At 40.3% G+C, this 27,988-nt stretch overlaps 1 protein-coding gene across 1 annotated transcript in view; it reads left to right on the forward strand.

Annotated features, from left to right (window-relative positions):
- The first annotated feature begins 12,166 nt into the window (after positions 1-12,166).
- LOC121275970 (enhancer of polycomb homolog 1-like) overlaps positions 12,167-27,988 on the forward strand; it is a 228,400-nt gene continuing 212,578 nt past the window's right edge. Inside the window, exon 1 of the mRNA XM_041183909.1 lies at positions 12,167-12,354. The gene's annotated coding sequence lies outside the window, so the exon portion shown is untranslated. The remainder of the gene's footprint in view (positions 12,355-27,988) is intronic.

The raw sequence follows: 27,988 nt of genomic DNA on the forward strand, positions 1-27,988 counted from the left end.
CGTCAACTGTACTCTTGTCCGCTGATGCTGCCAGACCTGCTGAATTTTTCCAGGTATTTCTGTTTCCATTTTTGTTTTGGATTTCCAGCATCCGCAGTTTTTTGTTTTTGTTTTTATCGAGGTGTCAAGAGAGGCGGTAGTGAGGTAGAGCTGAGTATTATCAGTGTACATGGGAAAACTGGCATTGTGTTTTCAGGTGATATCACTGGGGGTGTAGCCTACCCATTAGAAATAGGAAGGGGAGCCAAGGTTAGATCTTTGGGGCACATCAGAGGTAACTGTGGGGGAATAGGAAGAGAAGCCATTGATGGCAATTCTCTGAGTATGATTAGATGGATAAAAATGGGCAAAGGTGAGTGCAGTCCCACCCACCTGTACGATGATGGAGAGTCATTGGAACAGGATGATGTGATCAACTGTGTCAGGTTGAGAAGCACAAAAAGGGATAGTTTGCCTCTGTCACAGTCACATAGGATGTCACTTGTGACTTTGATAAGAGCCATTTGGTATTGTGGCAGTGGTGGAAAGATAATTGGAGAGATTCAAACTTGGAATTCTCGGAAAGACGAGCATAAATTTGGAAGGCGGCAGCACTTTCAATGACTTTGAAGAGGAAGGGGAGGTCAGAGATAGAGTGATAGCTTGAAAACTTTGGAGGAGGCTGAGGGTTGGATTTTTGAGGAGGGTTGACGATGGCAGATTTGAAGGAGAAAAGGACAGAACCCAAGCAGAAAGAACCATTAACAATATCAACTAGCATGGGAGCTAGGAAAGAGTTGGCTGGTCAGTAGTTTAATGGGAATAGGGCTTTTCTTCTAATCATGTTCACGGACAGCCTATACATGGCCCAGCCAGAACTGGACACATTTTTGTGCCTTGTTGTTGAATTCGGCAAGATTTGCAACAGTGCAGGGTTCCTCTAGCGATATGCATTGCAGGAGATGCTGCATAGTCTGTGGCTCAGTTCCACATTGACAAGTTGTCGGGCTGGTTGTATATCCACATTTGCTTAGAGACAATTTTAAACGACCTACACCAGTCTTAAGTCTGTTAAGGCACTTCCAGGTTGCCCAGTTGCAATTAGCTCCTGGGGGAAGGCTCTCATCCGGTAGAATTTTCATCGTTGGGGGTTGTTTGAGACTGGCGAGTCGGTCTTTCCACAAAACGATGCAGGCTTCAGATGGGGTTGATTGTAATGGAACAACACTGTTCATGAAGCTCTTCCTTGACTTTAGGCGGCTGGGTGTAGGTGTTAGACCATGTAGAGGGTGCCTCTGATCTGATGTTTGACGGAGTCGCTCTTTCTTGCTGGCTACCGTTCTTCTTATAAGAGGGGGAGTGATACCTGCGAGGATATATAGGCTGTTGGTGTTTGTTGGCTTTAAACATACTGTGATAAGTCGGCAGCTTGCATTCAGAACGGCATCCAACTTCTTAGCTTGAGTAGATCTTTCCCATGCAGGGCAGGCGTATTCAGCAGTGGTATAGCAAAGAGCAAGTGCACTGGTTCGCAATGTTTCGAGCTTGCTCCCCATTTTGTGTTAGTGAGCTTATTCAGGATGTTGTTTCGTGTGCTCACTTTTGCCTTGTCTTTTCGATGTAATTCTTGAAGGTGAGGCATCTGTCAAGGGTGACTCCTAAGTAGATAGGGTGCTCGCAATGAATCAGTGTTGCTCCACAACAGGTTACTTTAAGCTGGCGTTTGGCTTCACGGTTTCTGAGGTAGAATGCACAAATTTGTGTCTCTGATGGATTTGCGCGAAGGTGGTTTTCTTCATGGTAGGATGTTAGTCCCTCCAAGGCCTCAGAAAGCGTTTTCTCCATGGTATTAAAATCAGTGCTTTGGGCAGTGACACATAAGTCATCAGCATATATAAAACAGCATGTGACACCATCTATAGGTTGGTCATTCATGTAGATGTTGTACAGCGGCGGTGCTAGCATGCTTCTCTGAGGAAGACCATTTTTCTGAATACGCCACCTGCTGCACTTCCCACTTAGTTCAACATAGAACCTAATAGGGCTAATAGGGAATAGGGCTGAAAGAGCAGGAGGTGGGTTTAATGAATAAGATGAATTCGGAGAGGGCATGAGGGGAAGTTGATGAGAAATTAGAGAAAAATGCAAGTTCAGGACGAGGGCAGGGAGGAGCCTTAGGGGAACTTCAGCTTGGTGGATTAAAGGAAGGGAGGGAAATGGCTGAGGCTACTGATCAGATGGTCTTAATCCTGTTGTCAAAGAAATCCATGTAGTCCTCAAACTGTAATTGGGGCCATTCAATACCCATCCCTTTGAGACTCAGTTACTAGTCACTAACAACTGGTTACTAAGTTACTAGTTTGGATAAAGTCAAAGTTGACACATTGTAATTGGGGCCATTCAGTAATCATCCATTTGATACTCAGTTACTAGTCAGTACCAACTATTACTAAGTTACTAGTTTGGATAAAGTCAAAGTTGATATAGTGTAACAAAAAAGAGATCCCATCATCATTTGTATGCATAGAAATATATTTGATACTATCTAATAAGAGGCTAAAAATTCCTTGCTACTTTGGTGTTTGTACGGTCACTGATTTTTTGATTTTAAACAAAATAATAATCTCGAGTTCTTATGTGGTCTATAAACTGGGACCACTACAAAGGCCTCTTCAAAAATGCAATTGATGTTGACATAACCAATTTAAGTGTACTTAGGTGGCAACATGGAGAAGCAGAGAGCAAGGCAACTTCTAGTATACATTAAAATAGGGGCTTGGAGATGGTTGACAGTTATGTTTAAAAAGGTGTAACAACAGCAGTACACTGCAAGTTATAATTTGCAAATTATAACTTCTGCAGCAAAATATGTGTGCTTTTGCCTGTGAATTTCACCTGCATGGGAAAATATACACCTGTGAATTGCACTGAATGACAAGCTAGGTGACACATCCTCCCAATGACTTTACAAACAAGGGATCTGTCCAGAAATTATTTGAAATGAAATAATTGTGCAAGATGCACAATTAAATGACTATATGCAGTGCCAATTAAAACTTTTCAGCTAAAAGTTCAATTTAAAGCAAAAATATAAACTGACGATGGATATACTATTTCATGAGGTGCAAATGTTTTGCTTTAAGTTGCCATACAACAATCAGCCTGTTCATGATGTTGACAAAACAAAGCAGGTAGTGAAACCAGTGGTACTCTAGGGGGATGCTAGACAAAATGGGCAAAAGCAAATGAAATCCCTGCAGCATGTTATGTACAACTTGCAGATTTCCCAGCATGCAATGTGTGCCTTGCAATCACTTTAAGTGTATAAAGTGTGTTCATCCTGCTAGGATTTGAGTTTGTCTTTGCTTTTACTAAATGACTTTGAAAGAATTTGACAACTGTAGCTTTAATGCATTATTTCACACAAGTTAAGAAGTCTTATTTCCTTTGATAGACGGCTTATACAACACTTGTGAGGGCAGTATGATTAGCAGCAATTGGAATCTATTTAATGGTGGTTAGAAAACAGAGAGGTTGTTTATTGATATAAGATATTTTTTAGTTGCTCTCCTCCTTGTTTTGCATGAAGACTTTCAGTAGAAAGATTAGATAAGTTGGGATTATTCTCCCTGAAGGTTGAAAGGAGATTTAATACAGGTATTCAAAATCATGAGGGGTCTGGACAGAGTAGATAAGCAGCCTTCCCTCTATCATAATGTCAGAAATGGGGATGTTTGCTGATGATTGCACAATGTTCAGCACCGTTCGCAACTACTCAGATAATGAAGCAGTCCATGTCCATATGCAGCAAGACCTGGACAACATTCAGGCTTGGGCTGATAAGTGGCAAGTTACATTCATGCCACACAAGAGCCAGGCAATGATCATCTACAACAAGAGAGATTCAATGGCATTACCATTGCTGAATTCCCCCACTATCAACATCCTGGGGGTTACCATTGACCAGAAACTGAACTGCACCAACATATAAATACTGTGGTTACAAAAGCAGGTCAGAGGCTGAGAATTCTGTGGTGAGTAGTTCAACTCTTTGTTTTGTCTTGCATTTGGGGTCTATATGCTTTCTCTGTTGGAAGTGTTGGTGAAGCATTGGGTTGTTAGGAGCATAATCTGGCCACCTGTTCTGGCAATGCACTTTTATTTGGATGCATTTGTCATCCTGCTGTTGTGCATGATTAATCTTTTATAATCATTCATCCGTAAGTGTTTAATAATGAGCAAAGTATATGCTTCCACTTGCTCAATAAAAGTTAAATCTTCTAGCTTGAATCATTCCACTGGTATTCTTGATAGCGCATCTGCTGTTGTCTGGCAATTCCCTTGAACGTACTCAGTAACTGGATCATATCTCATGAGTCTCAGTCTAAAATGTTGAATTCTAGGTGGCATTTTTGCAATTTCTTCAGGTTAGGAAGAGTAACCAAAGGTTTGTAGTTGGTTTCAATTTTAAACCTTAATCCCATGACATAATCAGAGAACATCTCACAGGCCCATGTAGCTGCCGATGCTTCTTTCCCAATGGTTGCATACCTCTTCTCTGTGTCGGTGAGAGATACTGAGGCATAATTGATGGACTTTTTTGTCCATATTTTTGAAATTGAAACAGCGCTACACTCAAACCTGTAGATGCTGTGTCCATTGCTACAATTGTTGGGTGGATCTCATGCTCTACTGACATGTATATTTGAGGCAAGTCCATGCAGATTATAATGAAACCATTAGGCTTTGGTACTGTGACCATTCCAGAATACCACTTTGTTGGTATGGCTACTGGAGAGACGTCTTCTTGTTGTAACATGTGTTCAATCTCACTCTTGACTTTGTCCAAGAATAGGTGAGGAACCTTCCTCACTGTGAAGAAAAATATAGGCTTAGACTCTGCCCTTAGGGTTACATGATATTCTATTTTCAGCTTTCCTAAGACTGAAAATAGGGATGGAAATTCATTTCTTAATACATTACTGGACTGCTTATCAGCAATTTCATCAAACCTGTAAACCAGCCTCAACACAAGCATTCTTTTCTGCTCAATAATAATGACTTCTGGCTCTGTATAACACATAGGGGCTCAATAATGTCTTGACCCCTGCATCTTTTAGGCTAAGGGGTGGTAGATTTGAATCAGAGATGAGGAGGAATTATTTTTCTCAAAGGGTTGTGAATCTGTGGAATTCACTATCTCAGAGCGCAGTGGATGCTGAGACGCTAAACAAATTTATGGAGGAGATAGATAGATTTTTAATTAGTAATGGGTTGAAAGGTTATGGGGAGAGGGCGGGAAATTGGAGTTGAGGCTGAAATCAGATCAGCTGTGATCGCATTGAATGGCAGGGCAGGCTCGAGGGGCTGAATTGCCTCCTCCTGCTCCTAGTTCTTATGTTCTTTTGTTCTTAACCTCACCAAGTGTTGGCTTATTACTTTCAGTGTACTCCCTCCTGGACCTTGCAAATGAATGGAGAATGGCTGTAATGCGATATTTTTAAGGCACTTTACTTAATCAGATAACAATGAAATATGTGCACCAGTATTTAGCTTGAATTCTGTGGGATGACTATTAACTTTGAATCTAATGCTCCAATAATGATGTTGTGTTTGTTAAATTCTCCCAGGAAGGTTATGTGTATTTTCTGTGGCTCTTCCACTCCTTAGATTTGATTTGCCATTGTTATTTTCTCTTTCTTCCTGTGAGATACTTGTATTTTAGATTGGTAGACAATATTAAAATGCCCTAACTTTCCACAGTTGTGGCACTCAGCCCCCCTTGCTGGGCAGTCTTCCTGCTTGTGCAATGTTTTCTGGCCACACTCAGGGCATCACAAGGTGGCTGTTGGCGTACTTTTCCCTGATTTCACAGTTTTTACTTCACTGTGAATTCTCTTTTCTATCTGTCATTTTGAATGACCTCACTCATTCTTTTCTGAGTGACATCACTTTCTCCGCATTTGGTTCATCACCATTTTGGTTCCTAAACTCAGTCTGTCAAGCTATCTGTACTGCCTTTATGAGAGTTCAATCATCCCTCGTTTGCAAGAGATCTGATAGAGATCTAAAGCCCCAACAACTATACAATCGCATATTAATTCACCTCTGAGGATCTGTTGTCGCAATATTTTGCTAGTCTGCAGAGGTCATTTATGAATGAATGCATTCACCCGGTTTTTGTTTTCATTTATCAACTTTTGCTCGGTCTTTTATCAATTTTTTTCAAACACTGAAGAACGCATCAAATGCCTGGAGGACTTCATTATATGATGCTTAAAGCCTCATCGACTCCCTGTCTTGCTTTTAGGTCATCTGCAATAGCCCCTACCGCATAGAATAAAATACTGACTCGACACTTTTGTTCCTTCTCATGCAAACCTGAAGCTATTCTGTGTCTGGAGAATCTCTTCCTCCAATTGTCCCAGTGTTGAGTTTGTTGCCTTCAGCACTTCAGAAAGGTTCTGGGAGTGACATTGTAAAATCCATACTTGTCCTAAGCATGGATCTGTTTGTCCTTTAATAGTTTGGCTTGTAGATTGTGATCTGTACTCACTGCTGTCTGGACTCTGGGTCTGTGTGTCAGTTTGCATCTGCTGCACTCACAATGTTCTGTTCTCAGGTGAGTCTTCAATCTTTTTTCTTCTTGTCCTTTTTTCAAGGATTTATAGGTCTTTCAGGTCTGCAGTCTTTACTTGGAGTCTTTCTGGGTTTTTCAGGCGCACAGGCCATAATATTTCAGTCTTCTCTAGACTCAGGGTTGGTGCCAGAGGAGTGGAGAATTGCAAACATTATGCCCTTGTTCAAAAAAGTTTGTAAGGATTAGCCCAGCAGTTACAGACCAGTCAGATTAACTTCAGTGGTGGGCAAGGTTCTAGAAACAATCATTCAGGATAGAATTAGTAGTCACATGGGAAAATATGGGTTGATAAGGAAGAGCCAGCATGGCTTTCTAAAGGGTAAATCATGTTTAACTAACTTGCTGGAGCTTTTTGAAGAGGTTAAAGAGATGGTCAATGAGGGTAATTCTGTTGATGTGGTGTACATGGGCTTTCAAAAGGCCTTTGATACAGTGCTGCATAACAGAATTGTGAGAAAAGTTATTGCTCAAGGAATAAAAGGGTCAGTAGCAAGGTGGATCCAAAATTGGCTGAAAAATAGTAAGCAGAGACTAATGGTCAATGGATATTTTTGGGGGCTGGAGGAAGGTTTGTAGTGAGTTCGCCTGATATATATTAATAATCTAGTTCTTGGTGTGCAGGGAAAAATTTCAATGTTTGCGGATGATACAAGGCGTGGGAGAGTTGTGAACTGCAAGGAGGATGGTGTGGAACTTCAAGAGGACATAGACAAGTTGGTGGAGTGGGCAGATAGGTGGCAGATGAAGTTCAATGCGGAGAAGTGTGAGGTGATGCATTTTGGTAGGAAGAACATGGACAGACAATATAAAAAAGGGGTGAAATTTTGAAGGGGGTGCAGGAGCAGAAAGACCTGGGTATATATGTGCATAGATCATAAAAGGTAGCAGGACAGGCGGAGAGTGTAGTCAATAAAGCATATATTCCCCTGGGCTTTATTAATAGGGGCATAGAGTTCAGGAGCAGTGAGTTTATACTGAATTACATAAGGCATTCTTTAGACCTCAGCTGGACTATTGTGCACAGTTCTGCACGCCACACTATAGGAAGGATGTGAATGCATTGGAGAGACTGCAGAAGAGGTTTACAAGAATGGTTCCAGGGATGAGAAACTTCAGCTATGAGGATAGAGTGGAGAGGTTGGGATTGTTCTCCTTGGAGAGAAGGCAGCTAAGAGGAGATTTGATCAAGTTTTTAAAATCTAGAGGGGGCTGGACAGAGTAGATAGGGAAAAGTTGTTCCCGCTCGTAAAAGGATCAAGAACGAGAGTCACAATTTAAAGTGATTTTCAAAAGAAGCAAATGTGACATGAGAAAAAGCTTTTTCACACAACGAGTGGTCGGGTCTGGAAGTGTGGTGGAGGCAGGTTCAATTGAAGCATTCAAGGTGGCATCAGATGATTATTTAAATCGAAACAATGTGCAGGGATACAGGGCAATGGCACTAGGTCATAATGCTCCTTTGGAGAGCCGGTGCAGACATGATGGGCCGAATGTGCTGTTAATATTCTGTGATTCATGCACTGTCTGCTGCCACGATGTTTTGTCTTGCATTTGGGTTCTAGATGGGGTTTCTTTAGGGTTTACCTGTTACCATAAGAATGCTGCCAAAGACTGATATTCATAAAAATCATTCTTGTTTATTTACAGACCTATGTACATCTCAGTATTCTACATGAGGTTGTACTTATGCTTCCCACCAAACTGTTTCCATTGCTGGAAAGATCAAGAACCAGAGGGCACAGATTTAAGGTAATTTCCAAAAGAAGCAATGGTGATATGAGGAAAAGCTTATTCATGCAACTAGTGGTCAGGATATGGAATGCACTGCATGAGAGTGTGGTGGAGGCAGCAAATTTTTTTTCATGAAATTTCTCTTGGTTGAATACTTTATAAGATGGTAAACTCATTAACAGTGCACCAAAGGGTAAATTTTACTCTTCTACATTCCTGGCACATGCACATGAGGAACTGTGCACTGTGTGTCCAGAGTTTTCTGGTCATTACAGTCAAGTAGGGACCAAAAAGGGGATTTACACATAAAGGCAAAAGGCATGGCCGAGGTGTTAAATTAATACTTTGCATCTGTCTTTACTTATGAGGTAGATGCTGCCCAGGCCATGGTGACAGAGGAGGAAACTCAGTCACTAGAAGGGTTTAAAATTGATGAGAACGAGATATTGGATAAGCTGTCTGTAATTAAAATTGATAAGGCACTAGGACTGGATGAGATGCATCCAAGAATATTGAAGGAGGTGACAGTAGAAATTGCAGAGGCATTGGCAATAATCTTTCAATGTTCCCTGAATGTGGGGGAAGGGCTGGAGGACTGGAGAATTGCAAAAATTACATCTTTGTTTAAAAAGGTTGTAAAGATCTGCCCTGCAATTACAGACCAGTCAGATTAACTTTAGTGGTGGGGAAACTCCTAGAAACAATTATTCGGAATAGAATTAATAATCACATGGAAAAATTTGGATTGATGCAGAAGAGTCAGCATGGATTTGCTAAAGGAAAATCATATCTAACTAATTTTCTGGAGTTTTTTTGAAAAGGTAACAGAGATGGTTGATGAGGGCAAAGCCACTGATGTGGTGTATATGGACTTCCAAAAGGTGTTCGATACAGTGCTACTCAACAGACTTGTGAGGAAAGTTATAGGTCATGGAATAAAAGGGACAGTAGCAACGCGGATACAAAATTGGCTGAGGGATAGGAAACAGAGAGCAATGGTTAATGGATATTTTTTGGGCTGGAAGAAGGTTTGTAGTGGAGTTCCCCAGGGGTCAGTATTGGGACCCTTGCTTTTCCTGACATATATAAATCATCTAGATCTTGGTGTGCAGGGGACAATATCAACATTTGCATACAACATAAAACTTGGGAGAATTGTAAACTGTGAAGAGGACAGTGTAGAACTTCACAAGGACATTGACCATTGGTGGGGTGGGCAGATAGGTGGCAGAGGAAGTTCAATGCGAACAAGTGTGAAGTGATACACTTTGGTACAAAGAATATGGAGAGACAGTAGAAAATAAAGGGTACTATTCTAAAGGTTGTGCAGGAGCAGAGAGACCTGGGTGTAAATGTACATAAGCCATTAAAGGTGGCTGTTTCAAAAGCATACAGTATTCTAGGCTTCATTAATAGGGCCATAGAGTACGAGAGCAGGGAGCATATAATGAACTTATATAAGGCACTGGTTAGACCTCAACTGCAGTATTGTGTACACTTCTGGGCCTCACACTATAGGAAGGATGTGAACACTTTGGAGAGAGTGCAGAAGAGGTTTATGAGAATGGTTCCAGTGATAAGACACTTCAGTTATGAGGAAAGATTGGAGAAGTTGGAACTGTTTTCCTTGGAGAGGAGAAGGCTTTTAGGAGATTTGAAAGAAGTTTTCAAAATAATGAAGGGCCTGGATAGATTAGATAGGGAGAAACTGTTCCCAGTTGTAAATGGATCAAGAACCAGAGGGCGCAGTTTTAAAGCATTTTGCAATAGAAGCAAATGTGAGGTAAGAAAAAACTTTTTCACACAGCGAGTAGTTAGGGTTTGAATGCACTGCCTGCAAGTGTGGTGGAGGCAGGTTCAATTGAGGCATTCAAGAGGGCATTGGATGATTATCTAAATTAGAACAATGTGCAGAGTTACGGGGAAAATACAGAAGATTGGCACTAAGTTAAAATGCTCAGAGAGCAGACACGATGGGCTGAATTTCCTCCTTTTACACCGTAACAATTCTGTGATCCTGTGAAGAAACAGAAAATTTTCCCTGAAATATTATAATCCAAGGAACATAAAAACATAACCTGGTTGACAATGGGCAAAGTGTTGGAAGGTTGCGGCAAGAGTCCGGAATAATTTAGAGCATAGAAGGCACTGTAAATAGGCCAGGGGAGGAGGCTTGGGGCCTGCTATCATTTAAAGGAGCTGAAGGTAATTTTTCTAGGCCCTTCCTCCACAAGGCTATTAATGTCTGTCCACTCCAGTGCTCTGAAGCCTCTTCTCTGTCCTGTTGAACTTCAATACCCCCACCCCTAGACTCCTCCCCATTTCCACATCCTGCGACTTTCAGGTTCATGGACCTCTAGATCCCATTCTCATGCTCCTTGATTAAGGATCATTATCAATGTATCCTGAACTTGATACCATCCTTCATAATGCTTCCAAATTGCAGGATCCCTCCTCCAGTGATCCCAGATCTCAGGAACTGCCCCAGCTTTCCAAGGAACTCACTTTCCAATATTGCTGGAAACATAGGATCTAGCGACCCAGCAGTAATCCAATGGCCTGGGGACAGCCCCCACCCCCAAACTCAAAATACTGCTAGGTGATGAGAACATACCCCAATAGCTTAGAAACAAAAACAGAAAATGCTGGGAAAACTCAGCAGGTCTGACAGCATCTGTGAAGAGAGAAAAACAAAGTTAACGTTTCGAGTCCATATGACCCTTCTTTAAAAATTGTTTTGTGGAGGGATAAGCGGCATTGAATTTTGTTTCTTACTGAAGGTTGTTGATAAGCAATCTGTTCATTGTATGGCTTCCAGTATTTAACATTTAAGCCTTTAAATTTGTTTTTGCATATTTTACAGGCATTTCTATATTTCCCTTTGGGAAGGGAAGGCCTGAATTGGGGTGTGGCCTATACAGAGGAGGAGCCTATATTCAGACCGATACAGCATTTATATTTTATTTTATTTAACCATCTGGGTCCACAATCTGACAATACACAATGTATCTAAGAACTTAGAGGATCATCTACTTAAACCTGGTTCTCAAGCTCTCTGTCTGATCTGATCACCTGATCCACCTTGTAACCAAATTACTTATTTTGAAATATAAATTTTATTTGCATTTTAGAATGTGGCAAAGTACATAACTGGGGGGAAAACTGCAGTCAAAAATGATACTTCTCAGTCGCCCCATATCAAATATCTACCTAATGCTCCCTTAAAAAATCCACACTCTACATTGCCATACTAGCAGTTCATTCCACACAGTCGCCACCCTCTTTGTAACGTAAACTGTTCACCCTGCCTCAGCCTTTTTTGTTTAAAAGATTCATTAAAAAACAAGATTAGAAGGGGGACACATGCCTCATGTAGAGCACAACAAAAGAGATGTTATATGATTTCCCTTAAAAAAATACTTTAAAAAATTCTGTGAATATTATTGCATCATAAAAATCGACTGATCTAGGGAGGGTGTGGCTAAAGAAATGATTAAGACAAAAGCAATACGATTCTACGAGGATTTTTAAAAAAAGATACAGTGCGATCGAAAGGATAACAATCTCAAGGAAAACTGGATTATTCAGGGATTTTTGTTCCAAAACCCCAACTTCTGCCATTGAGAGTGAGCTCACCAGCCATGAGCTCTCTACAGGTGATTGGTGACACTCGCCATCCAATCACAATGCGCCTATTAGCCATTGCAAAGTTGTTAACCCCAAGTCTTCTGTGGTTGTGTTTAAATCTTGGTGATAACACACGGCTGATTCCACACCCCCCACCCCCTCTCAACCCAACCTCTACCTCCTCCTCTGATCAGAAAGCTGTGCTGTCAGGTGGGAAGGGCAACGAAACGTTTGCAAACAGCGATCGGCTGGGCTGTTTGATATTATAAAATAGGCTGCCTGCACCGCGTCTGTTGTTTCTAAAACACAAGTAACATCAGATCTTCTGATAATCGTTTCGGACAGGGCTTGTCAACATCCTCCCTTGATACAGATTGGTGAGTTTTTTTTTAAATATATAAAATTCTCATCCTCGTTAAATTCACAGATTTCAAGCTAATTAAAATCGTGTTTAGTGCAACTTACGTTAGGTATATATATTTATATATTTGCTGTAAATTAGCAGCATGGGGAAAGATGACGAGTCTATTCCCTTTTGCATTGGGCTCGATTCCGCCCATGCTGTCGCGTCAATCGTGGCTAAAGATACTGATAATTGCCAGCAGTTTTTAAGAGAATGGGGAGGGGAGGGAATATCCAACATTATTTTTAGTTTTAAGGAAAACCTTTTCACACCGTCCAGCAATACAAGAGAAATATTATTGATAGTTTCCAAAATAACTTTATTGGATCGAGTCGGGACTTTTTTTTCCTCTCCTTTCTCGCCCCCCCCTCTCCAAATAGGGGTAGCAGACAAAATGAGATTATGTCTGTGAAGCAAAATTCCCACGTTAAATGGTACTTTTTAAGCAAAAGAATAGAAAATATGTGACTGATTAATTTTCCATATTGAATTCTAAGATGATAAATGTAACTCTTTAATAATGAAGATGGTGGGGGTGAGGTTTGAAGTACTGAGACATTGTTGGCTACCCTTGGCTTTGAGAGAGGTGCTGGGTGACATCTTTAGCTCGCTTTATATTAAGTTATGGTTGGACTAATGGTCGCTGCTTCTCTCTCTCTCTCTCTCTCTTTTGCAAATTCATGTTCCGTGTTCCGCGCCATTGGTGCCCAGGTCTGGAAAGCTGTCGCTTCCCCTCACCCACCCCCTTTTATATTTTTAGTGTTTTGGAGATTTCCGCCTGTTTAACTGGATATTTAAAAGATTTAAAAGTTGGGCGTATTTTCCGATGCATTGGGGCTTTTATATTTTTTTGCACACGGTGGTAGATTTACCGACGCTCGGATTGTTTGCATTGACTGACTGTTGTTGGTGGCGCTGTTTTGTGCTTCTGAGGGACTTTGGGTTTAATGTCGATTTGACCAAATTGAAAGAAAAAAAAGGGGGGGCGAGAGAAAAAAGGGGGCGGGCATAAAATCAATTTAATATAATATATTCTTGTTTTTATGTTTAAGTGTGAATGAGAGGGCCGGTTTACAGGCTGAGGAGAGAAATGGAGAGAAGGAAAAAGGCGCCCACTCTACCCTCTTAACCTTCCATTTTTGCCTTGGGATTATTGAACCTTTTTTTTAAAATGATCTTCCGCTCATCCTTGGTGGGGCCCCTGTTTAAAATGTACTGCCTGCTCCTACTGCTTCTCACTAGGGGCGGGGATTGGATAAATTGTATCAAACGAGAACACTCATTTTATTGAGAATCCGATGGATCTTTCTTTACCCCCTGTTCCTCTTTGCAAATCTTCAAACGATTCTTTGTAACTTAACTCAACCTTTCTATTGAGTTTGTTTTTTTTTAAAAAAAATGTGTGTATATGTAACGTTACTGAATCGGGGAGATGTATTACTGCAGAAATCAGGTGCCATTTTTTTCCTTCCCAAGTTTTGCAATGTGAAAAGTGACGGTGGTAATAATGGTCAATGCAGATAAAATAAGAGGTTGCATAGTTTTCATTATGACACGGGATTAGTGTATTTTCAAGTAAACGCCCATGGGGTTCATTTTCTGCTTTTGTTTGAAATGAGTATACATTTCTAAAATGATTAAATGATTACATAGGGGATAATACATCCTGTATTTAGAACCCGAGGCCTTGAGTTGGAGTTAAAGCTGAGGTGATTTAACATAAACTATAGATGACAGACTTGAAGATAGATGTGTTTTATGAAATAAAACCCCACATTGTTAAATCCCTTGTACATGTGAAAGTATCGCCCAGAGCTCTCTGCTCTGGAGACATCCTACAGCAGCACTCGGATAGGATCATGGAGGATGAGTGTAGGTGGCCATTGTAGTTCCATATTTGCAAAAGAGCAGTTATTATTTATAGCCACATTTGCGTTGTTATTTCTCAACAATCAATGCGGCCAGAGACTAGTTCTCAAAGATACTGTGAGAGCCAGGGCAATTCACCATGTCTGACCAGTTTTTTGAACCCCTGGAGAGTGCCAAATACTGATCTGCCTCTGTAGAATAGAAATTTTTTTTTTGGTAAAATTACTGAGAACACTAGTCTGCAATTTCATCAGAAAGACTAAATGATGATAAAGAAATACAAGAAATATTTCACTGTGTCGATAGGGTCTCAAGTCATGGACTCTCTGTTGCCCAAGAGTTATGTGATCATAATTCACATTGGGTGTCAACATCTGTGTTCAAACATAAATTTAGATTTGAATTGGAACCATCTAGAAGAAAACAGCTGTTCATTCAGTTTACTGCAGCAAATACGGTTTCCCACTCACTTATAATATGGTGCAATTGTAAAGAATATTTTTGACTGCCCCCTTTTAAAATGAATTAAAATAGAGAACCAATGCAGAACATAGACCTCTGGCCATGGATTCTAACATATAGATACACAGGAGTGACTGCAGTCACCATCTCACTAAGTCCTTGGTTATGAAAAGACGAGGAGCACTGGTGAAATGGTGGACTCCATTTCATACTGTGGATCCATTTTGTGTCTCTTGTATCAGTATGTAACCCAAAACAGTAAGTGTGCGCCTTTATTTACTGTCTGTCTAGTTTGAGGAGTTTGTTATAACTCCCATTCTGGAATTGAAGTTAGCATAGATTCACTGTTCGTTCTGCTTTTGTATTTTTAAAGAAGGGTGAATATTTTCAATATAAAGTACATCAGTTTAATATTAAAAATTGTAAGAGTTGCATTGGCGTACTTTCTCACCTCCAGTGCCTGAATTCATAGGGACAGGAATGTTCAATCTATTGAACCTACTCTGCCACCCAATTAGATCATGGTTGCTCTCTAACTCTATATGCCCACCCACCTTTGCTCCATACCATAACAAAAATGTATCATTCTCAGCCTGGGAAGTGCCAATTTCTTAGCATTTACAGCCTTTTATGGAGAGAGTTCCAGAATTGTATTATCCTTTGGAAAAGTAGTTTGTGATTTTGCTCCTGCTTGGCCATGTATTTTAAGAATACCTTCTCTTGTTCCTGATTTTACCCCACCAGAGGAAATCATTGCTTCACATCTACATTATCATTTTTAAAAATAGTTTAGACAGGTTGATCAGCTCATCCTTCAATATTCTATACTAATAGAAATATACTAATAGAAATAGAAGTATATTTGTATATGTTGTATGTTAATCAACTGCACCCCAGACTGACTAGTTGAAAATCTTCTCTCTACCGCTTGTAAGGATTCTACATGAAATTAACTTTGGCTTTCTTAACCTGGTATTTAGTCCACAAATGCTTGCATCATTACACTGCCCCTAATTCATCCATAATTGGACAATATCACTCCTAAGGCACAAGGATAGATAGTGTAGAAAATGGAAGATGTCATGCTGCTGGAGTTTGTGTTGCCCTGAGATTGAAAGTGGGGCACATTGGTGCAAAGTAGCAGAAATTTTACTCTTAAGTTTTACTAATGTTGTATTTTAAATGGGACTGTTTGCCAGCTGATTGAAATGAGAAATGTTTCATTTTTGAGCAGGAACATTTTTTCGCTTAATCTTGCATCCACCATTTTGGTATTACTTTCATGCCTTGGAGCTATTTTGATGTGTTGAGATTGACTGCCTCGGGGATTGGATCCAAAGGGAACACCAGAAATTGATATTTGAGACAGAAAAAAAATGTGTACTGAATTTCAGGATTAAAAATGCATTTTCTTTCCTTAAAACCAATTGTGATCAAGGGCTGCTCTGGACTTAAATTTTACATTCCTTTCAAGCTTCAAATATAATAGCCAACATGTTATTTTGCTTTTCTGTGCCCTTGCTGTTTATGTCTAGACTCCATGCACTCTTACTTGTACTCATTTTTATCCAGGACCTCAGAACAAAGGAGCTCTTCCTTTACGTTGCTACCTCTTAGCATCTTCAGGTTTTTAAAAATAAATCTTGGTATAATTTATTCATCTCAACTGCTGTTTTACTCTTTCTCAGTTGTGGATTTTGGCCTTTAGCTTTCAGTTTCAGAAAAAAAAGAGAACTGTGCAATCGGATCTCATTTTAATCTTTGTGATTAATACTGCCATAGAAAGTTTTAATCTTTGCTGAGTTTATTGCCCTCAGTTGTGGTCCCAGTAACCCTAGGCTAGTTTCATACAGCACAGATGGAGACCATTTAGCCCACCTGCTCTGTAAAGAGCTATTCATTAAGTCCCACTCCTCTGCTCTTTCTCCATGTCTCATTTGCAAATGTGTATCCAGTACTTTCTAGAAAGTTGTTGTTGAATTTTCTTCTACCACCCCTTTATAAAATTCATTGCAGACTGTTACATGCTGCGTTTAAAAAAAAAAAATTTCCTCTCTGGTTCTTTTGTCAATTATCTTAAGTTTGTGTCTTTTGGTTACCAAACCATCTGCCAATAGAAACAGTTTCTCATTATTTACTCTATCAAACCCATAATAATTTTGAATACATTTGTTAAATATCATCTTGGTTTCTCTGCTCTTCTCTTGCTTCTCCAGTTTCTCCACATAACTGAAGTCCCTCATCCATGCTATCATTCTGGTAAATATCTGTGCCCCAAGCTCTTGAAATCACAATTAAAGGAAAGGGAGAATTACCTGCACATTTCAGCAGGAGTCACAATGTGGATGTCATGCAAAGATATGATCAAGCTCATTCACGACATCCTTTAGTTCACTGACTTGCCAACACGCATTGTGAAGATTCACACACGAAGAATGGTTATTTGGGCAATATGCCAAAGGTGCTGTCAGCACTTCTGGAACCAAACTCCCAACCTGATTCAGCATCTAAGAGGTGAGGAAATATCTGCATTTACATGTAGGAGTTGCGTTGCTCAATATCTGCTGTAGATCTCAAAACTGATTTTGAATGGTCCCCTATGGTAGAGGTACCACCTAAGAATGGCTGTTGAAGAGATTTAACTACAGTTGACTGTGGGGAATGTTAAATCATTCCAGCTACTTGTGTGCAACACTATTTAGTGTTGGAGCTTTTTGTGTCTTAACATCGATGTTTCACATGGAATATCAAAGCTCATGTTGTATAAATCATTCCATTTGGAATATGCAGTAGCTCCATAACTAATTGAGAAATCCCATAATACACACTTTCTATTTATATATTTAAATTTAATAACTCAACCAGCTTGTGCTTCAATTTTAATTGAAAATGGTAGGAAGGAATGTTGGCTTGATGCTTGGACTTTTGATTTCCATGTCCTGTAAATATTGGGCTCCCTGTTCACAGACACTGGTTTCATTGAAAAACATACCTATTTATAGATGATTAGATTATTTACAGTTTTCAGTCAAATTGCTATTTGATTAACAGGTAAGTGTCTTCAAGTCCATTGCAATCCTGCCCTGTAGAGAATAATTGAACAAGAAACAGAAAATTCTGGAAAGTCACAGTAGGTCCATCAACATCTGTTAATTACAGATTAAAGTTTCGGTTATTGCCCTTCATCAGCACTGAAATGATGAGCAAGCATTTAATAAGATTGGAGAGAAAGATTATAATTGGGTAGTTTGCTATATTTTTACTGTTGATGCTAGAGTTAAGAAGGTAACCATTCTTCATATTGATCATTAGCTTCACTCTGTATTGCGTTTGAGATGGATGACTATTTTTGAGCAAGAAGCTTGTAGCAACCCCTAAGCCCTGATTCCTTGTTATTGGTATTTTTGAAAAACCTTTGCTGCATAATCCATTCTATAACACATTGTTCTGTGAATGGGGATAATTGTTCTAATGTAGAACAACATTCTTTTGTTAGAACAATTGTCAGAATAAAATAATTCAAAATTAGATTTATTTTCTTCCTTCCACTCCGCCCCTCCAACTTCCTATCCAAAGGTAAGAACCATTGATCTTTTGTCAAGTCAGTAGAGGTAATTATTTGCTCGTAGTAAGAGAAGCTGCAATAGAGCTGTGTAATTGGCAACTATGTACATTTTTTTACCATTCCAGAAGCAAATTTTATGCCGATTTAAAGCATCTTTGGTATAGAAAAATGGCAATAGACATTTGACATCCAATGTCGGGTCACATATACTGCAAGGTAGATCTAGGAAAGTTCCTTATTCTGTCTAATGTCTGAATGTTACTTTCTACTGTGCCAGTTTCATTTATCACACCAATCAAGTTATGACGGAGTGAGCTTGTCAATTTAGTGACAACTTATGGCATCGGGGTGTTCATTGGGAACAGATTCATTTTATTTAGGATCAGTGCAGCTGAACCTGCATTCTAAGATTACAAGACAGGTGTATCACTCAAGTTATCATCGATTTAATTATTTCTAGCATAAATTTTCATTTTTGGATTGTGGAAATTTTACAAAATCTTGTCCATTGCCAGGGCAATTGTTAGTTGACTAATGAGTACAACAGCATATTCATCGGGACTTTCGAACATACGAACATATGAATTAGGAGCAGGAGCTGGCCACTTGGCCCCTCGAGCCTGCTCTGCCATTCAATAAAATCATGGCTGATCTGAATGTAACCTCAGCCTTACATTTCTGCCTACCGCCCCCCCCATAACCTTTCACCCACTTGTTAATCAAAAATCTATTTAGCTCTGCCTTAAAAATATTTGAAGACTCTGCTTCCACCACTTTTTCAGGGAGAGAGTTCCAAAGATGCTCAAACCACTGAGACAAAAAAATTCTTCACATCTGTCTTAAATGAGCAACCCCTTATTTTTAAACAGTGACCCCTAGTTCTAGATTCTCCCACAAGAGGAAACACCCTCTCCATATCCATCCTGTCAAGACTCCTCAGGATCTTAAAAGTTTCAATTAAGTCGCCTCTGACTCTTCTAAATTCCAGTGGATACAAGCCTAGCCTGTCCAGCCTTTCCTCAAGATTACCTGTCCATTCCTGGTATTAGTCTAGTAAACCTTCTCTGAACTGCCTCTAATGCATTTACATCTTTAAATAAGGAGACAATATTCCAGATGTGGTCTCACCAATGCCCTGTACAACTGAAGCATAACCTCCCTAATATAAAAACAAAAAACTGCGGATGCTGGAAATCCAAAACAAAAACAGAATTACCTGGAAAAACTCAGCAGGTCTGGCAGCATCGGCGGAGAAGAAAAGAGTTGATGTTTCGAGTCCTCATGACCCTTGTTGAAGGGTCAAGACGACTCAAAGCGTCAACTCTCTGCATAATCTCCCTACTTTTGTAATCAGTTCCCCTCAAAAAATGATAATGTTCTATTAGCTTTCCTAATTACCTACTGTACCTGCATACTAACCTATTGTGATTCATGCACTCGGACACCAGATCCCTCTGAATCTCAGAGCTCCTCGATCTCTCACCACTTAGATAATAAGCTTTTTTATTCTTCCTGCCAAAATGAATGGTTTCACATTTTCCTACGTTATACTCCATTTGCCAGATCTTTGCCCACTCACTTAACCTTTCTGTGTCACTTTGTAGCCTCCTTATGTCCTTTTTACAATTTACTTTCCTACCTATCATTGTGTTGTCAGCAAATTTAGCAACGATTCCTTCTGTTCCTTCATCCAAGTCATTTATATAAATTGTAAAAAGCTGAGGCCCCAGCACTGATCCCTGAGGCACACCACTCGTCACATCCTGCCAACAAGAAAAAGACCCATTTATGCCAACTCTCTGCTTCCTGTTAGCGAGCCAATCTTCTATCCATGCCAATATGTTACCCCCGACACCATGGGCTTTTAATTTCCATAGTAAACTTAGATGCAGCACTTTATCAAATGCCTTCTGGAAATCTAAGCACAGTACATCCACCGGTTCCCCTTTATCCACAGCACACGTGACCCCTTCAAAGAACTCCAATAAATTGGTTAAACGTGATTTCCCTTTTACAAAACCATGTTGACTCTGCCTGATTGCCTTGAATTTTTCTAAGTGCCCTGCTATAACATCTTTAACAATAGCTTCTAACATATGACAGATGTTAGGCTAACTGGCCTGCTTTTCTGCTTTCTGTCGCCCTCACTTTTTGAATAAAGGAGTTTTATTTGCTATTTTCCAATCTAATGGAGCATTCCCTGAATTGAGGGAATTTTGGAAAATTAAAACCAGTGCATCAACTATCTCACTAGCCACTTCTTTGTGGACCTTAGGGTGAAGTCTATCCAGACCCGGGGATTGGTCAGCTCACAGCTCCAGCAATTTGCTCAATACCACTTCCCTGGCGATTGTAATTTTCTCAAATTCCTCCCTCCCTTCCATTTCCTGATTTACAGCTATTTCCGGGATGTTGCTTGTGTCCTCTATACTGAAGACCGAAGCAAAATACCTGTCTAATTCACCTGTCATCTCCCCGTTTTCCATTATCAATTCCCAAGGTGCACTCCCTGCACCACCCTTTCCGACAAACACACACACCCTTACCCCTCCTTTAGAGTGAGATGCATCGCAAGAACTCTGGCTGCTAGCCCTCTATTCTAATGCTTGAATATACATTGTCACTGCAGTGCTCAAATATATATATATTCTTTTTATCACGTCACTGATTTTGTAGTTGAGCTGCTTTGTGAAGGTCATAAGGAAGCTCCTGTGACATTGTTAAAGTTATTGTCACAAAGATCTACTGGGGAGTAAAATATTAGCTGTTGCTGCATTTTTCCAGAGTTATATCACTGACAAGTGCTTTACCTCTTGGCTTATTGCTAAGAACAGATATTAACTCGAATAGAAGTAAATGGACTGCTCTCGGCTATAACCTTAGACTTTCATGTACACAGTGCAAAAATGTTAGTTCTCTTTTCTTCTCCAGATGCTCTGACTCAAATAAATTTGTGAAATACTGCTCTTGCCCAGTAAAAAGAACCAACAAATGGTGTGATGGATGTGATAGTCAGTACTTGAAAACCATTTTATGTTTCATAACTGTGACTTTTTTTTGTTGAGAGAAAGACAAGAACACAGTAAATAAGTTGAAGATAAGGTGGAGATGAAATTCGGTGAGATATGTTACATTCTAAATAGTGATCTGAGAGCTTTGAATAACCATGCATCTCACTATGAATGTATAAACTGTTTGCCTTCCAGACACACACACAAATTGAGTGTTTTGCAAATTGCTATCAAGACTTCATTTTATTTCACATAATAAGTAATGATATGGCTGCCTGTTCCCTTTGGTTCAATTTTCTTATCTCTAGTGTATAAAACAGAATTCAGTATATTTTCCCCCTCATCTCCTGTGTGCTATAAATCATTCCCTGACTCGGCGCAAACACATTTCCTTCTCCCAGGCTCTTAAAGCAGCTACTAGGAAGTATGCATCAGTAATTGGGAATTCATTGTTTGAGGATTTGAGAGTGTAAATCCTTATTTAGCCATTTTTTCTGTTGCAACATTAATATATTATCCTTGGATTCCAATGTGCTTTTAAATAAAAGGAATTGAGACTTTATATTGATCTTCTGTGTTACTTTGAAGCATTTGTTCTTTAATTTTACACACAAAAGATTCACTGATTTTCTTTATGATGCGGCTGTTCAATAAAATGATATCTGTGGAGGTTTTCACTATGCACTTCTGATCTATGAGAGGATGGCAATGGTGGAAAAATGTAACTTGAATTAATTCCTATATTTTTATGTTAAATAGTTTAATAGATTTTAAAAAATCATGATGCATTGAAATCTTTCTATTTCTTTGAACATGAATGAAATCCTTTGAGTACTTTACTGAACAAGCTGGCTGGATAATGGCTTCTGAAAAGCTTGCATCTTTGGTTAGCATAGAATGGGCGTGGCTTTGGATGGGAGGCAATTGTCACTTCTGAACTTACTTTGTGATGTCATCCATAACAACATAATTGTTAATCCAGCAGGTTAGTTGGTGAATGGCCAGTGAATTTACTGGAAAGGAGCACACGGTAAGGATCAATGAACCAAATTGACTAGAATATAAGGGGGCGAAGTCATGTTTTAGCTATGCAAGACCCTGTTTATGCCACACCTGGAGCACCGCCAGCAGTTCTAGGCACCACACCTTAGGAAGGATATGTTGGCTTTGGAGGGAGTGTAGCGTTGATTTACCAGGATGATATCTGGACTCTAAAGGAGTAAGTAATAAGAAGAGATTACATAAACTAGGGTTCTATTCCTTGGCATTTAAAAAGTTGAGTGATTTGATCAAAGCAAATAGGATAGATAGAAAGAAGCTATTTTCACTGCTTTGAGAGTCTAGGGCTAGGATGAATACCCTACAGAGTCAGGCCTTTCAGCAGTGAGGAAAGAAAACATTACTTCATGTGAAAGGTGGTATGCAGATCAATTGTTAATTTTAAAATGAGATTGGTTAATAAAAATCTATCAAAGGTATTAAGGAATATAGAGCAAAGGAATTGGGTCACAGATCAACCCTGATCTTATTGAATGACAATGGGCTTGAGGGGCTAAATGACCTACTCCTGTTTCCATGTCCTATGTTGTTCTTCTCGGCAAGTTAATTGCCTGCCTCAAAAATGGCACTTTTTAAAAAAAAAACTAATTGCTGTCCAATGACATTTTTTTAAATGACACCATCAGGGTTAGATTTTGACATTTGGGCAGCTGATTGGGGGAGCGTTACAATAATTAGACTTTGCCAATGATAAAAACCTTCCTGTGCGTTAGATATGACACAGCCACTAGTAGATTTTTCATCCGACTGCATTGATTGAGCTTTGCTGGTATTCATTGGTTGAATGGCACTTTTAGGTGTTAAGTGCAATCCATATGGCAAGCTGTCACCCCTTGGGGCAGCAGAGAAGCACAGGTTATTTTTCTGGAGAAGCACCCACAGTTCTAGTGTCAAGCCTGCTGGCAGGCAGGTAAATATAGAGGAAGGGAAAGGAAATTTGTCATAAGGTGTGGAGAAGGTCCACGCCCAGTTGATAGTGGCCCAAACCATTATTATAGTGCCTTGATCCAGATGTGACCATAAGGATTGCGCTTAACGCCTAAGATGGCATTCAATCAATGGAGTCGGCTGAAAAATCTACTAGCGGCTGTGTCATATCTAACGCACAGGAAGGTTTTTATCATTGGCAAAGACTAATCATTGTAATGCTCAGCGATCACTCTTGGAGTTCCTCAATCCAGCCATTGTCGGGACTTCACAAGTGACCTTCCTTTCACTGAGAAGTCAGTAGTGAGGTAGTTCGCTAACTTATTTCAGTGCGCACCTTCATTTTCAACTTCTCCAATAATGAAGCAGTCCATGCCAGCCTGCTGCAGAATCTGGACAATATCAAGGTGCAGGCTGATAAAATGATGGGCAATGATTGATCCATGTAAATGCCTGGCATTCATAATTTCAGATGAGAAAAAACCTAATTTTCCCTTGATGTTCACTGGCGCAACTATTGCTAAGTACCTGACAATCAATATCCTAATGGGTCAACAATGGTCAGAAACTTAACTGGGCCAGCCAGTTAACTGCAAGAGGAGGACGGAGGCTGGATACTGCTTTCTCCTGAACTTTAAAAGCTACTCTGAACCTTGGAGTATGGTGGAGCACAGGAATAGAAGTAAACTATACACAGCCTGTTCTACCATTCAATCAGTTCATGGTTGATCTGTACCTAACTCAACTGTTTGCCTGTTTGATCAGTGACCCTTGATATCCTCACCTAATAAGGATCTATCAATGACTGTCTTGAAAATTTTAATTGACCCAGCATCCACAAACATTGTGGGGAGAGTTTCAGATTTCCAATAACTTCTGTGTGGGGAGAAACATGCTTGACTTGATTGAGGGCCAAGCAATCTACTGAATTGGTACCCAATGCAACTAGGTGGTGTGAAGATGGTGGTGTAGTGGTGATGTCGGTTGGCTAGTAATCTAGAGGCCCAGGCTAATGCTCTGGAGGCACAGGTTCAAATCTCACCGTGGCACCTGGTGGAATTTAAATTCAATTAATAAACTCTGGAATTAAAAGCTAGTCTTAGTAATAATGACCATGTCAATTGCTTTAAAAAAGCCCTTCTAGTTCACTAATGTGCTTCAGAAAAGGAAATTTGCCATCCTTACCTGGTCTACCTACTCCAGATCCGCAGCAATGTGCCCTCTGAAGTAGACTAGCAAGCTGCTCCGTTCAAGAGTAATTGGAGATGGGCAAGAAATGCTGGCCTTGCCTGCGACACTCACATCCCATGAAAGAATAAATGTTTTAAAAAGTCTCAATATTCAGTCTTTAGGCCCTGGCTGCAGTATATACTGTTTACATTTCAGTAATTCACCAAGGTAACTGTCAGCACCTCCCAGGCACATAACTTCTTATCACTAAGAGCAAGGGCAGCAGTGTTGTGGGAAATAAATCACAAAATGCTGGAAATACTCAGCAAGTCTGGCAGCATCTGTGGATAGAGAAACAGAATTAATGTTTCAGGTCAATGACCCTTCGTCCGAATTTTGCAGGAACAACCACACCAAATTTCCTTCTAAGTTATACACGATGGATGTAGTGTTGAGTCAAATTTTGGAATTCCCTGTCTGTCCCCCTGAACTCCAGGGGTTCAAGGCTCACCAGCTTCACGAGGAAACTAGAAATGGGCAATAAGTGTGGCTTTGTCAATGCTGCCCATTCCTAGTTTCAAATGCTTTAATGGGTATTTTTTATGTACACTGTTACGAATGCGAGGTTTTATAAAATGGTTATGTTTTAAACCATCTCTTTAATTTAAGGTAAAATGGAGGAGAGTCATGTAATCTGCTATGAGTTCTGCCCAACAACAAGCCTGTGTGACTTGGTTACCATGGGGCCCAGGTCAAGTACTGTTGAATGTATGTTCCAGGTTTATCAACTGGAAATAAAGGCAGAAGCAGATGTTTTTGTTATTGCAGACTTTCTGTCTTGAGACTTCGAACAGGAACAGAGAGAGGGGGAATGTCTGGGAAAGAGAGGCAGAGGGATAACAGCAGCCATTGCAAGCAGCAGGGAAAAGGTTGCTCTGTGTTAGCTGCCAGGAGGAATGCTGATGGCAATTGGTCCCCTAGTCAAGTAGAGGAAATTAGCAGGATTTTTAAAAACTCTGCAAGATATTTGTCCTGGCGTGGTCAGGGGAAGGAATCATCTGGGTGAGCTGTGCTGCTGGAGGTTGGTTCGGGGTTTCTTGACTGAGAGAAACAGCCTTGGTGGTCACTGTTATGATTTGGTGAAATGGGAAGAAGTGAACCCAATGGAATCTGAGAGTAAACTTGAACTGGGTCCTGTAAAGACTGCAATTCTGTGGAGAGGGTGTGGTGAAGTATATATGTGCTATGGGGTTGTTGGTTGGATTATGAATTAATAAGAGCTTTCTTTTCTGTAGGCAGCATTAGTTGCCTACTAAGTAAGTTTAGTCGATGTTGCATTTAGTTTGTTACTGTAAAAGTCTTAAAATTTGAAATCACGCCGTGTGATTCCTTTGAGTTGGTCACTGGGTGTTTACATATCTTTTAACAAGCTGTCAGTCTCTGTAGGGATCATAACATTTTAATTCTCTTGCTTATTTTTTCTATACCCAAAATGCACATTCTAATTGTGCTTTCTATTTGGCATTTTATATATTATTAAAAGAAATCTTGGTCTGTGGGCAAGGTCAGCATTTATTGCCCATCCATAGTTGCCCTGAGAAGGTGGTGGTGGTGGTGGTGGTGGTAGTGGTAGTGGTTCTTGACTGCTGTTTTGTTATTCACTGTAGCAGTTTGATATAACTGAGTAGCTTGCTAGGCTTTAGAGAGCAGTTAAGAGACCACATTGATATGAGACAGACCAGGACCATGTCAGTGAACCATTTCTGTTTTTTGTAACATTCCCAACAGTTATCACATATCTTTAACTGATGCCCATATTTCTAGATTTTTTTTCAACTTGAATTCTCAAGCAGCCATGATAGGATTTGACTTTGAATTTGCTTGACTATCAGTCCAGTCCTGTAGGCTACTGGTCCGGTAGCATAACTGCACTATTGTACCAATATTCTAAGTGATGACAATTAAATATAGTCTCTCGTGTGAAGCTCCTGTACTGCTGAGCTTGTTTCTGCACCCAGAGTATCAGAAGTCTTAGTAACATGCTACTATCCAGTCACAATGGAAGAAAATTAAACAGAGGTGTAACTTTTGACCAACTATAATCATTCAACAATATAACTTTTAGAATCTGATCATAAAGCTGATTAAAAAATGTCTCCAGGCTTGGAAAATATGATAAATATAATGATTGGTTGACAGTTAAATTGGTTTCATGCTAGAAGCCTTTATTCAGAACTCCTCAGGAAACCTTATGAAACCACTCTTTCTCATGGCATAATTGCATGTCTGGGCTGCAAAATTCAGCTCTGTAGAACTGCTGGTTTCGGCATTACAGCTTTTAAAAGAAATGCTGCATGTCCATCCAGTCAACTTCTGGCACAGTCATGTTAGGAAGGGCAATACAATGGGCCTCCTATGCATGCGCTGGGAGCATGCAGAGTGAGCAGACTGTGACATCAGTCAGCATCAAATGCTGATTTGAGGCCTGGCCTGCCATTTTGGGTTTTGCAGGTCCTACTCCCAGCCTGTCTTAAGCAAGCACAGCTGAACAATGGACCTTCCCTCACTAGAGATCACCATGGAACTTTTGAGTGAGGTGCTTTTGACTTTGCAGTTGAAGAGTTAGTGTAGGTACTTGTTGGAGGAGCTCATGCAAGTTCTTTGAGTCGAGGAATGGTGCTGGTCCTTTACAAGGATGGAGTGGATTTGAAATGCCTCTGAGCAGAAAACTTGCTCAGTCATGAAGGCTGTGGTTGAGGTTGCTCTTGGGCTGTAGCATGACATGGAAATGGAGCAGGGCTGTCAACAGAAGGCCATACCACCTAGAGTCTTCAGAGATCCTGTCCTATGTAGCCTGGAGCTGAGTCTGTGGTGGCTGTGTCTTACCAAGGAGGTGGTCACTGAAATGTGCTGCCTCCTCCAACTGGGGTTACAGAGCAAAGCAAGGAAGGTGCTATCAGTGGCTCTCAACGTCTTAATTTCAATGCCTCAGATTGTTCCAAGCTGGAGCAATGACATTGGTGATATTTCTCAAAGCCCTATACACAGAGGAGATTTCATTCCCAGCAGTTCAGCGAGCCATCAACTACATGCACGTGGCTCTCTGGGTGCCACATCTCAAAGGAGAGATTTATTCGAATTGCAAAGAGCTCCACTGTCGTCTGAACTTGCAGTTAGAGTGTGATCACACAGGCCATGTTGGTGAATGCTTGTTATCCTGGCAGCAGTCATGAAGCTTTTATCCCGCTCCAGTCTTCTATTCAAGCCATCTTTGTGTTGCCAAGCTAAGCAAGAGGGTGGCTGCTTGGTGACAAGGTGACTGGCACTGCACGTTGCTCATGACTCCCATCTGACCACACGTAGGCAGCACTCCTGGAATGAGAGCTGTTTTCTGACCAGGAACATTGTGGAGCATGCCATCAGCATCCTCAAATAACAGTTTCACATTAATAACAACAACAAAGGAAGGTGGCATCTGAAACATCAACACTCTGGATGCTTGTCCTTGTGTGTCTCATGAGGCTTGAGTTTCCCTTGAAAAATAC

Source organism: Carcharodon carcharias, chromosome 3 (assembly GCF_017639515.1).
Source record: "Carcharodon carcharias isolate sCarCar2 chromosome 3, sCarCar2.pri, whole genome shotgun sequence".
In the NCBI taxonomy this organism is placed as follows: domain Eukaryota; kingdom Metazoa; phylum Chordata; class Chondrichthyes; order Lamniformes; family Lamnidae; genus Carcharodon; species Carcharodon carcharias.